At 36.1% G+C, this 12,951-nt stretch overlaps 2 protein-coding genes and 1 long non-coding RNA gene across 10 annotated transcripts in view; all 3 read left to right on the plus strand.

Moving 5' to 3' along the window:
• The window catches only part of xpot (exportin, tRNA (nuclear export receptor for tRNAs)), a 266,921-nt gene that overhangs the window by 187,417 nt on the left and 66,553 nt on the right, over positions 1 to 12,951 (plus strand). The window lies entirely within an intron of this gene.
• Positions 1 to 12,951, plus strand: part of pthlha (parathyroid hormone-like hormone a) — a 224,349-nt gene that overhangs the window by 187,417 nt on the left and 23,981 nt on the right. The gene's annotated exons all lie outside the window — the stretch shown is intronic.
• The window catches only part of LOC148679883 (uncharacterized), a 759,583-nt gene that overhangs the window by 160,469 nt on the left and 586,163 nt on the right, over positions 1 to 12,951 (plus strand). The gene's annotated exons all lie outside the window — the stretch shown is intronic.

Genomic DNA, 12,951 nt, shown 5'->3' on the forward strand with positions numbered 1-12,951 from the left:
ATAAGTTATATACAATAATATTTGATCATATTAAATTATTGAATCAGATTTTACTGGAGCAGATTAACTAACAAAGCATTTTAGGATCACATCTTGTAGCACTAACTCAATAATATATGTCAAAATTGTACTTTTCAATATCATTTGTACTTATTCAAGTATGAAATGTGACTATTATATTGGGAAAATTAAACACAGACAGCAATAGTAGGGTTTTTAAAGCCTTAAATGTGGATTATTTACACATATGTATTCATTGTCTAGCTTATTTTGTTATATTTGATGTTAAATGCACTCTAGATTTAGGCTGATTTATAAATTTAACATTTTAACTATAAATATGAGCTTCTTAAATAGAAACTAAAGGAAGAAAATGACTGAATCCACTCTAAAATTGTGAGTTTTATCATTCACGTTTTCTCTAAAATGTGAATCAGACTCTCTCTGTAGAGTGTATTGAGAAATCTTTTTTAGACTGAGCTGAATTGAATTCATTTAGAATGAATTGTGTTAACACTCTTTATATGTGATCACAGGATGAAATATTGTGACAAAAAGAGGGTTTTTTTGTTTATTCATAACTATAACTTAATAAATTTACAGTAGATGCACTACTTTATGATCATATTAGGTTGCAAAAACTCCCGAGAATAACTGAAAACTTCACTTTTTGCACTGAAATGTGGATCAAGCACCAGTTTAGGAGACAATAGATGTAAAACATGCATGATTATATGGAGTTTAATGGGAAATATCTGAGTTTAGCTTGAGATTTCGGACATCTTTAGTGGATTTGTGTGTGTGTGTGTGTGTGTATGTGGCTGTGTGTGTCTCAACACTTTTTATACAGATTTACAGTAGTTTACCATAAAACTCAGTTTATAATCTTGTACACTTTACCTTTTTATCAACTTATCAATTAATGTTGTAATAATAGTGTATATACAGAAATATGCCAATTATTTAAGCACACTGAAAAAAATGCTGTCTGCAAAATTGTTGCAAACAATTTATTTGTGTTGAATTTAAACAAACAAATTAAATTGAGTAATGTTCAACTTAATTTATTTGTTTAAATTCAACATAAACAAATTGTTTACAACCCCTTAACTTAAAAAAATGAAGTAAATTCAAGGAATCATCCTTTAATAATTTTTTTCAGTGCATATTTAGGTTAATAATCAGTTGCTGACATAAAGACTCACTGTTTGGTTGTTAAATACTCATTAATTGTCATCTGAAGTCTTTATTATTCACCACTTTGCTTCAGCGCTGAAAAATTATTTATTTAATTAAATGACTTCCTTTGATTTGGATTGTTTAATAGAAACAAGTTACATGAACTCAACATTTGAATATTAAACTAAACATGAACTGAATGAGTTAACCCAGCGATGCAGCTTTCTAGTTCCCTGCATGCTTTCTGTCAGTCTGGAAAATAAATGTAAATGTATTATTGTGTATTTATTGAACAGAATTAATGTATGGAGACATAATTTAGACTTTAATGTTGTTTTATGGTGTGATTTACAGAGCTAAACATTCAATTGTTGAACTCTACTGACTCAGAGTACAGATCTAGTTAAGTCAACAAAGCTTGTCTGAGTAGATGATACTCAATGTAAGTTAAATATAAGTATGTACTGCATATATCAATATAAGTTAAAGGGAATTAAGGCAATGTGTGTGCGCAATCCAATTAAGTAAACTGAACAGACCTTTACAGTGGCATTTGTGTAATTAGAGTATAAAAAATAAACAATATTTCGACGTTATACTGAACATTATTCAACTCATATTTAATTTTTTTAATATTTGGTAACACTTAAGTTTAAGTAACAATTGACATCATTTACTAGTGTCTTATTAACTGTTTATTAGCACTTATAAAGTATGATCTTATTTTACATCACTAAATAACTTAATAACTATTAATTAGCAGCTAATTGCTTGTGTATCGAGTTATAAATCTGAGTTAATGGTTTGTAATAGCATGAATTATACAGTAAATTAAAGAGTGACTTAATATTTATATTAAATAGATATTGACTGACTGTATTTATAGGCTGAGTGTCTGTGAAATGTAGCTGTATTTCAGCTTCAGACTCTTCATTAAAGTCTCAATCTTTCCATCTCTCAGCTCTAATTCATCATAATCTCAAGATCAATCCAAATCTGTGTATTATTAACCACCGAGAGGGAAAAAAATAGATGCATTAATGTGACAAAAGGAGTTTTCAGCTTGACGTTGTGCTCTGTGCGAATCTGAATCATAAAGTAAATGGTGTGATATAATACTTTATGACTCCTGGAGAAAAGTCCAGAGAAAAAGAGGCAAAAGCAGCCAAGACGCTGCCGAATGTGACTTTATTCTGGGATGAGGAACAACTGGGTGGATATTATTTTAGTTTAACCCGTCATTTTCCAACACATGAGACTGTAGTATTGAGTTTAGTTGATAAATCTGATCATGAAACGTGTGTTATAACATAATAAGGAAAACCACACTGTTAAAAACATCCATAAATGAGCAGTTTTGAGTGATTCAGGTTTTTATTTTTGTTTATTTCTGCTTCTGAGTTGCATTATGGGATCTTTGATCTCTCTTCCAACAACCTTTAACCTTCGTAAATTGTGAAAATGTGACTTTTATTGTCATTTGTAATAGTTTGCAGGGCTATATAATACCTGCCAACATTAGTCCCTGAAAATCAGGGAGACGAGGGTTGGTTAGGTCCAGGGGTGAGGTGTTTGAATAACATTGTTGAGAACCGGGTACTGTTTACTGTGGTGTTAGTAACTACTATGAAGTGTGTTTTTTGGTATAATATGTGGATCCTATACCAATGTTGGCGACCAGGGGGTTTCACAGACTGTACCAAAATGCTGAGGAGCGGGGGGGGATGGTCGAAACTGCAAAAACGGGAGGGTGGCGGGAGATGGGTCTGAAATACGAAAGACTCCCAGGAAAAACAGGAGTGTTGGCAGGTATGAGCTATATTGTCTGGGTTGGTGTTGTATATTACACTACAAACACCTTGTAATAAATCGCCAGTGCAATTTCTCTTATATAACAGACTAATTTATGTCTCTATAATATTTCCTATACATTATATTATTCCAAACAACTACTAAAATGTCAGTAAAAGTCACTTTGTTAAACTGTGGAGTTGAATTTTCATCATCAGAAGTGGACAGAGCAGAGATCAACATCCCATAATGCAGTTCACAACCGCAAAATAAACACAAAACACAGATATTTTTACAGTGTAGCTAAAAAGGAAGACATATTATTGATCCACTGTAGCGGTAATACATTGTTGAGCAAGTATTGATAGCGTGTGAGCATATATGTTTTCTTTTTGCTCATAATTACATCAGAAATATGCATAAAGATTTGAAATATCGTAAAATCACAACTAACCATATTCATTTTGTTAGCTCACATTGCTAGTTTTGTGCTGAACACCTCATCTGTGGATCTAATAAAGAAAGAAAAATAGTTACGCCGGTAATCGTCAATTGAAATCTGAAAATGCACAAAATCTTGTTGGCTTTCAGGTAAATTCTCAGCTTACGCCTGTTGGAGGTTGTGGGCGTGGCTAACACACTTAACCACGCCACTCCAACTGTCATCATTATGACTACCAACAGAAATGGTGTGGAGGAGGAGTCTGTTAGGCTATAGTAACCATACTTGCCAACACTCCCATTTTTCCTGCGAGTGTCTTGTATTTCAGACCCATCTCCCGCCACCCTCCCATTTTGTTATTTCTCCCGGAAAACTCCTGTAATTTCACCCCACTCCCAGTTCTCAGATTTTTTGGTACAGTCTGTAACTCCCCCTAGTCATCAACTTTGGTATAGTATCCGATCGCAGCCGCCATCCAAAACCTGGTCCATAGTGCAGTTACTAACACCACAGATCAGTTACTAATCTGGTTCTCAGCTGTGTTAATCAGGCAAACACACCATGCCACCCATCCCACCACAGTTCATTCATGTAGACTTTAAGGAATGCCATTGTAAGGAATAATTGATTACAAGCCATTTAATTATTAGAACAAGTGCATTATTCACTAATAACCCACCAGCTCTGAGTGTATTCTCCACTGGTCCCCAGCACAGCTGCTAAATCCACTGTTGAGATGTTGTCGGCAGCCGGCAGCTAGCTGTCTGCAACTCTCGCATGGTCGCTCACTGAAGCTAAGCAGGACTCGGTCAGTACCTGGATGGGAGACAACATGGGAAAGCTAGGTTGCTGCCGGAAGTGGTGTTAGTGCGACCAGCAGGGGGCGCTCAACCTGCAGTCTGTGTGGGTCCTAATGCCCCAGTATAGTCACAGGGACTCTTTAGTGAGCTCAGTGAGCGCAGTCTTTCAGATAATCCCTTTTATTAAAAATCCCAGGATGTCCTTTGAAAAAGAGTAGGGGTTTAACCCCGGCATCCTGGCCAAATTTGCCCACTGGCCTCTGTCCATCATGACCTCCTAACCCTCCCCATATGATCAGTCTGTCTCCTCTCCACCAATCAGCTGGTGTGAGGTGTGCGGTCTGGCGCAAAAAGGCTGCCTTTGCATCATCCAGGTGGATGCTGCACACTGGTGGTGGATGAGGAGATTCCCTCCCTATGTGTAAAGCGCTTTGAGTGCCTAGAAAAGCGCTATAATGTAAGGAATTATTATTATTTATTTTGTATTTGAGAGTTTGTTAGTGAGGTGTTTGTCCTCCTCAAGCGTCTCCTGTGTGTAGCTCTACTTTCTCCCACATCTCCTTCAAAGCCTCCTGTTGTGTTCTGATGTGATTTCTGACTGTTGCTCCTGTTAAATATCTCTAATCATTCAGCGGAGTGAGCTGTGATGCGCTTAAAACCTGCCGGAACTACTTTAGCTGTGCTTTTATCCAACAACAACACAACAAACACCTTAGAGGGATCTTCAGCCAATCAGAATCAAGCATTCAGCAGCGGTGTAGTATCATGCACACTCAGGATCTATAAATGTGAATGGTCACAGTATTGCACATGCACTATTAAACCGATCTGTCCTTGAAGGAAAAAAAAAAGAGCGAGAGATTAGAGGACGTGCGAGAGACGCAGGAAAAAAGCAGTACGAATAAAAGTGAACATTTTGTGTGTGTGTGTATGGCGCGCTCTGCCAAAAGCCAGTAATTTTGGATGAATCTGAAACAGCTTTCCTGGCTCGGTCCCCACTTCACGCCTTCTGCCAGGAAAGACTTTTTTCACCTGTTTATATGCAGGTAAAGTATACTCTACAGAGTGCCCCCGAATGAGGTCTTTTTTTCCAACTCAACACCAAACCCTTATATAAGGGTGCGTGCGTGTGTGTGTGTGTGCGTGTGGACCACAGGAGCTGAAACAGGTAGACGAGACCTGTGTGACTGAAGTGGAACTTTAACTACATCAGCGTGTAAAGAGCGGTTTCTAACACACACTGAAGGGGTCTTTATCATCATCCGCTCTTTTGAAGCCTTCGGGAACGTTACGTCTGCATGCTATTACTGCACAGCTGAATGTTCTTGTTTGTTTATCAGTACACAAGTCTGAAGTTTTGTAGACCTGAACACAATATCTAAGTTCTTAAAGTTAGCTGGACATTGCTGCATTTATTTATCCAGTTTGTTTTCATTATAAATGGATGAGATATTGAAACATGTAGAACTATGCAAAAGCTAGACAAATAAATGTTAGACAAAGGGATATGTACTTCCTTCTAGTATTTTAAGGGATTTTCTTGAGTATATAAGATTATAAAATGTTATAAAATGTAAAATGTTGAGCGTTTTCAGTTTTTAACTGGAATGAAGGGAATTTAAGATATAAAAATGTTCAAAAACTTTTATTTTGTAATGAATAAAAACTACATGCAATGTTTAAAACTCAGAGATGTGCATAAGTTATACAGATAATGGAAAAAAACATTTGTTTATTATGTTTAGGATTGTTTTTTAATACATTATATTATATTGATATAAAATGTTCATTCATTCATTCATTTATTTTCTTGTCGGCTTAGTCCCTTTATTAATCCGGGGTCGCCACAGCGGAATGAACCGCCAACTTATCCAGCAAATTTTTACGCAGCGGATGCCCTTCCAGCCACAACCCATCTCTGGGAAAAATATAAAATGTTGAGAGTTTTTAATTTTTCCACTGGAATGATTAGAATTTAATGTATAAAATGTTTTTAAAACTTTCCAATTTTAATTTTAATCAATAAAAACTGGATGCCGTATTTAATATTTTAATCCTGAACAATAAATATTTAATCCTGCTATACAGATAACTATATAATGTAAAACAATATCTGTATTTTATGGTTATTTATTGAATATATCATTTTATGAAATTTATAACAGCATAAAATAATGAGAATTTGCAGGGTTTTTTCAATAGAATGAATTAAATTTATTTAAAAAATGTTAAAAATAAATAAACTTATTTATGTACAATATGCATCACGATATTTGATTCATGTTTGATTCTCAAAATCTAAATTTGTGATCATAGAAAATGGTATCATGTTTTTTGGCATAAATACTCCTGCACATCTCATTATTTCTTCAGCTTTGGCATGTAAATGAGACACTGGATTGCACTTTGGCGCCATGGTGGCAGCTTAAATGCCACGTCATATTCGTTGTGTTCGCAGCTTTGTATGGCAGCAATTTTTTTACAGTGTTTGCACACAGTTTGTGTTTTGTCTGTCCTCGTCATCTTCAGTAACTGGAAAACCAAAATGTTGCCAGTTGTTGGACTTAGAGGATGCCTCGTCCTCTTATATTTTTAGCAGCACTCATATTGGCCTGCTACTGCTGCTAGTTCAAGCAATCTGAATTTATGTGACAGCAGGTGGAATGTAGCTCAACCAATAAGAGAAAACGGATGTCATATTGTGACATTTTTGTATTGCAATAAATTGTACCACGATATATTGTTACACCCCTAAAACATACTAATACTAATTTGTATAAATTATAATATAAATAATATATTTATAGTATAAATAATAGTATAAAAATGCTAATTTGTGGATCTCCTGACTTCCGGGTGCAGCTATCCTGCCATTGTGGTTGGCGTATTCTGGGAAATTTTCTTACCTCTTGGTTTCGAGTGTGGTCCTAAAAAAAAAAGGTCCTACGCCTTCAAGCTAAAGAAAATTGGGACACCCCCCTCACAGTAATATGCAAAACGAGGGGTAAGGGGAAGGCTAAGGGGTGATCAATGTGATCAATGTTTCCACTTACTTTTGAAGAAATGCTGGCTTATTTAAACCCAAACTGGATCAAATATGGAATAACCGAAGCATTGGGTTAAATTTGGTCCTATTAACTTAACTTTAAAAATTAACCCAGTAGTTGTGTTACAGTCTGTATTACATCCAGAATTGTGTTTAAATAACCCAGCATGTTTAGAGTGTATTTTTGTCCTATTTATTATTTCCTAACAATATTATATAATTTTTATAAAACCAAAACCCCCTGTGATTTCCATAACAGCTAATGTTGATTTAGGCACTCCACACCTAACAGCAAGCCTTAGCTGTTCTAAATTCACTGTAATCAACAGCTTCATATGGATCATTGCTTTAATATTTTGCTTGTAAGTGTATCTTGATCTTGGAATGCTTGGCTATTCTTGCTGCAAAGCGAGGCAGAAATACTGAGCAGCAGTAATGGCTCATGGACGTCACAGACACAGAATATTGTGAGCCAGTGACAGACGCTCACCACAACACACAGTAATTGAGTTGCTTTGTAAACAAGACCTTTATATTCTTCCACAAACCTTCAAAGAGACGCCCTGAGCTGCATGACGGAGGAGTTATGGCACAGTCTGCAGCGCTAGTAAACACAAACACATTTATACACTGCCTGAAACCAATCAAAAACCCAATTATTGTTTTGTTGGAAATACCTGCTGATTTAAAGGCTGCAGGACTCTCTGCTTTTCATGCGTTTGTGGTGTAGTGTCAGGGGAAAATGATGGGCGGGGCTTAATATAATCCACTGGGGATTGATGAGATTGTTTGAAGTGGGCGTGGCATGGCTGAATGAGTCATGGCTTGAGGGGTGGAGACTTATTTTTTAAGAGGCGGAGCCAGTTATGATGATGATTATGAGGAGAATTATGTGGATTGGTGAATTGTTTTCAATAAGAGCAAGGAGGTGTGTTAGTAATACACACAGGCTGAGCATCAGGCAGTTATTTAACTGTTTAGTAAACAGGTCAAACTTTAAATCCATAGATCTTTAGAGAAAGTCTTGATGTCTTGAGAAAATCTCACATGTTTGCAGAAAGAATTTATTGAGTTGAACACATGACGTGCTGAAACCGGCTTTCTTGCTAATCGAATTGCGTTTGCACTTTTAAGTGTTTGTGAATTGTCCATGAGGGACCAATTCTATTTTATGTTTTATCAGCTTAGTACCAATTCATACCAGTTCAGTTGTGTGAAAATGTACAATATTATTTAAAAGGAGGAGTGACAACAGACCCCGCCCCTAAATCCATTCGTCATTGGGAGATGACCTTATCATACTAAAATGTACAAATGCGATCTTACAAATACATACAAATTAGCCACCAAATCAATTAGTTACAATTTAGCATTAGATAGCGTTGGTTGTGGTGATTCTACAGTTGCTATGGTAACACAACTACAGTACTTGGTTTGTTGCGGTGATTCTACAGTTGCTATGGTAACATAACTACAGTAATTGGTTTGTTTGGTGATTATACAGTTGCTATGGTAACACAACTATAGTAATTGATCGTTTGTGGTGATTCTACAGTTGCTATGGTAACACAACTACAGTAATTGGTTTGTTGCGGTGATTCTACAGTTGCTATGGTAACATAACTACAGTAATTGGTTTGTTTGGTGATTATACAGTTGCTATGGTAACACAACTATAGTAATTGATCATTTGTGGTGATTCTACAGTTGCTATGGTAACATAACTACAGTAATTGGTCTGTTGTGGTGATTCTACAGTTGCTATGGTAACACAACAACTGCAGTAATTTAAACAAATGACCCGAAACTGTAGTTTTCGACAACTTCAGGGCATATTATACTACTGTACACCACAGTTTACTGCAGTAAAACTAAAGTTTACTACAGTATTTACTTGTAGCTCACTATGCTGCGAGTGTGTTTTCTATTATAATATTTACAATACAACACACTTAAATATAATATGGTTCAGAAACACTGTAGTATATACTATGCATTACTATTAAGGGTGGAGCCGAACCCGAATACGGTATTCGGAAAGGCACGAATAGCGTGTTTTTACGAATACTTATTTCGAACAAATACTTGAAAAATTATTTGTATTCGGGAGCAAGAAAAACACTATATCAAAAAGCAGCGTTTCCTCAAGAGACCACAGTGCATGCCCGCGTGAGTGAGTGAGTGAGTGAGTGAGAGAGAGAGAGAGAGAGAGAGAGAGAGAGAGAGAGAGCGAGCGAGAGAGAGACGCTCAGTCGGAGGGCGGGGCGGAGGTGTCTGGCACAATCTTCTCCACAGATACAGTCAGAGAAGGCTCGGCTGAGCGAAAAAAACATTTTACTGCATCACTATTTTTGTTAAATAGATTTTTGTACCTTAATTGGGTTCCAGATGCAGTTTATAAACTTGTAGTGGAGTTTGATCGGGATCGGGAAGTTTGCAATCGGGTGCTCTCTGTTTACGCAACGTTAGCTCTGTTAGCGCGGTAATTTAGACAATAGACTGTTGACAGAGTAACATTAACGTTCGTTTATAAAGGTTAAAATGATGCTTGTGCTGTTGTGTCGAATAGTATGCACTTATGGGAGTTATACGGTACGTCTACATTACTGTCTTTTGCAGACAGCAGGATATATGCTATAGGCTAGTTAACCTTAACATAGCTTCCCGTCACTTTTTATTAACTTGAAACTCCTCAAATACATTTGGGCACCCGAATAGAAAAAGAGTGAGACTGCTTCTGAGCCATTTCTTGGTCCTCCACCAGTCTAAAAAAAAAAAAAAACATGTTCTTTGTGGAAGAATTGTACAGTCAGTGGTGCTGCAGATAAAACAAAGTGATACTGTATAATGTGGGCAAAAGTGAAATCGGCAGAGATATTAAACATCTGTCAACATCTTCTATGCATAATCATTCATTTCTTTTCGGCTAAGTCCCTTTATCAATCTGGGGTTGCCACAGTGGAATGAACCACCAATTTATCCAGCATATGATTTACGCAGTTGCTGCCCTTCCAGATGCTACCCAGCACTGGGAAACATCCATACACTCTCTTTCACACACATACAATAGGGACTATTTAGCTTACCCTATTTAGCTTACTCGAACCAGCAACCTTCTTGCTGTGAGGCGACAGTGCTACTCACTGTGCCACCGCGCAACCCTCTATGTAATGCATTATCACATGCACTAAAAGCATCCTCTCCTGATACTGTCTGTGAACCCCCCACAAGCATCAATCCCCTCAATCAGCACAACTATGTTCTGCTAAATCCTCCACAAGCACCAAACCATCAACACAGCCACATTCTGCCCCAGCAAGTCAGTTTCAAACATAAAAACAAAAAAAAACTTTGTGTCTGTTTTGTGGCAGGCAGACGACAAAAGCAGGGCTGTATCTTTTAGTATTATATAGAATACTTTTGTTCTGCCAGATCCCCCAGGCAGGGGTTTATTAAGATTTATTTAGTTAATTTTAGTATTTGGAATTCTGTCCATTGGAAAGAAGTTCTTTCAGAAGAAGAACAGTTTTTTGAAATATTATTTGTTTTTATTCTGTCTATTCAGTGTTCTTCAACAAGAACGGTGGTGGTGGGGTTCATAATATTCACAATGGTATTTTATTAGTTGTTGGTTTAACCATGGATGAGATAATGGCTTCTATGTTATTTTCTTTTCAATGACATTTCTTGTCACATGTTCAAAAACAACAACCAATATTGCATGTCTATAATTTATATAATGGGTATAATTAAACAATACTTTCACTATAATGTAAATTAGAAGTGTAATAGAAAAAATATATATTTTTGCGCCATTTTGAATTTTACTCAAATACAAATACAAATACTTTTCCCACTCAACAAATACAAATACAAATACCGGCTGCTCTGCACATCCCTAATTACTATAGTATTTTGTCATGTGGTGATGTCCAGACTGCTGTTGTTTCCAGATTTCAGCACTTCAGCTTATTGAATGTTGCCTCAGATTCTGCCAGAACTGCGTTTATTTCCCATGAATTATCCTGAAAATCACTGTTTTCCCACAGTCATCACTGTAAACCAGCAGAATTGTTGGAATTGTCATGTATTTGACATCATCCTTGTATTTCCTGTTGGACAGAATCCAGTATTGTTTGTTAGATGTGTGCTTCGAGACAGCTCTGAAGTGAACAGGCAGAAAGCTGTGATTTACAGATCAAAATATGTCATTCCATGCAATAGTAGATGCATTTTTGTGGTGCAAGACCTGAAAACAGTTGCATTTTAGCAACTCTAATTCCTCCGGCCTGAGGTCAATGGGTTTGTGGGTCTGTGGTGAACTCTTGTTTACTCTACAATTTAAAATACGTCATTAAAACACACTTAAATGATTATTTTTTTGACTTGCAATAAGCATCTAAATGGGGCAGTACAGAGATTGCCAGACATCAGCTCAACTCATATATTCACGATAGTGCATTTTAACAGTTATTATTGCTTTCTTGCAAACTTGAGGTAACGCTCAAAAAAATGTTTCAAATAAAATTATGGAAAATTTGTATATACCAAAAATTACATATGATATATGGACACTATATAAAGTTTTAGACAAAATGTGTTAGAAAATGTCCCACCAATTAAAGGGTTACAAATAAGTGGAGTTAAAATGAACAAGTAAAGTCAACAATAGCAAAATCCCTCAATTAGCCGAGTCTGCCTTTATATTAGTGTTAATAAAGAGAAAATGAATGAGATTTGACTTCTGCAACCACATAAAATAAATACTAGTGTTTTTGAACTGTATTATAGTGAATTGTAATATACTGTAGCACTTTATTAATAAGTACATGCTAACTAGTGACTGGATAAACTGTGATAAATACCGTAGTATACTTTGTTTTACTAAAGTAAACTATGTTGTAATATAATATACCCTATCGTTGTAGAAAACTCATTGGTTTGTAATGATATAGCTATTGTGTTACCATAGCAATTACAGAATCACCACAATAGATCAATTACTATGGTGGTTGTGTTACCATAGCAACTATAGAATCACCACAGTAAATCAATTCTAAGAATGGTTGTGTTTCCATAACAACTATAGAATCACCACAACAGATCAATTACAACGGTTGTTGTGTTACTATAGCAACTATAGAATCACCACAACAGATCGATTACAATTGTTGTTGTGTTACCATAGCAACTATAGAATCACCACAACAGATCGATTACAATAGTTGTTGTGTTTCCATAGCAACTGTGGAATCACCACAAAAGATCGATTACAATAGTTGTTGTGTTTCCATAGCAACTATAGAATCACCACAATAGGTCGATTACAATAGTTGTTGTGTTACCATAGCAACTGTAGAATCACCAAAACAAATCATTTACTATAGTTGTTGTGTTACCATAGCAACTCCACAGAATCACCACAACAGATTAATTCAAGTACTTTGCAATTCACCTTATTCTCCGCGTTCCAGTGGGTGCAGGCATTCACTTCTATTCATTTTTAGATGCTTAAAACAGTTTGTTACGCTGCTTGATGTTGCAAACTGATATTTTATAATTATATTATTCCTGTTTGTCTGTATAATCATGCAAACACTTGTTTGTGCTACAAGCTGTTTGACCATTTTCTGACGTTTATTATTCTAACTCATTTCTCCCATAGGCAACTGTATCAGAAGTTCTAAAACAAT

This window comes from Danio rerio, chromosome 4 (genome assembly GCF_052040795.2).
Source record: "Danio rerio strain M-AB ecotype USA chromosome 4, GRCz13ab, whole genome shotgun sequence".
Taxonomy (NCBI): Eukaryota; Metazoa; Chordata; class Actinopteri; order Cypriniformes; family Danionidae; genus Danio; species Danio rerio.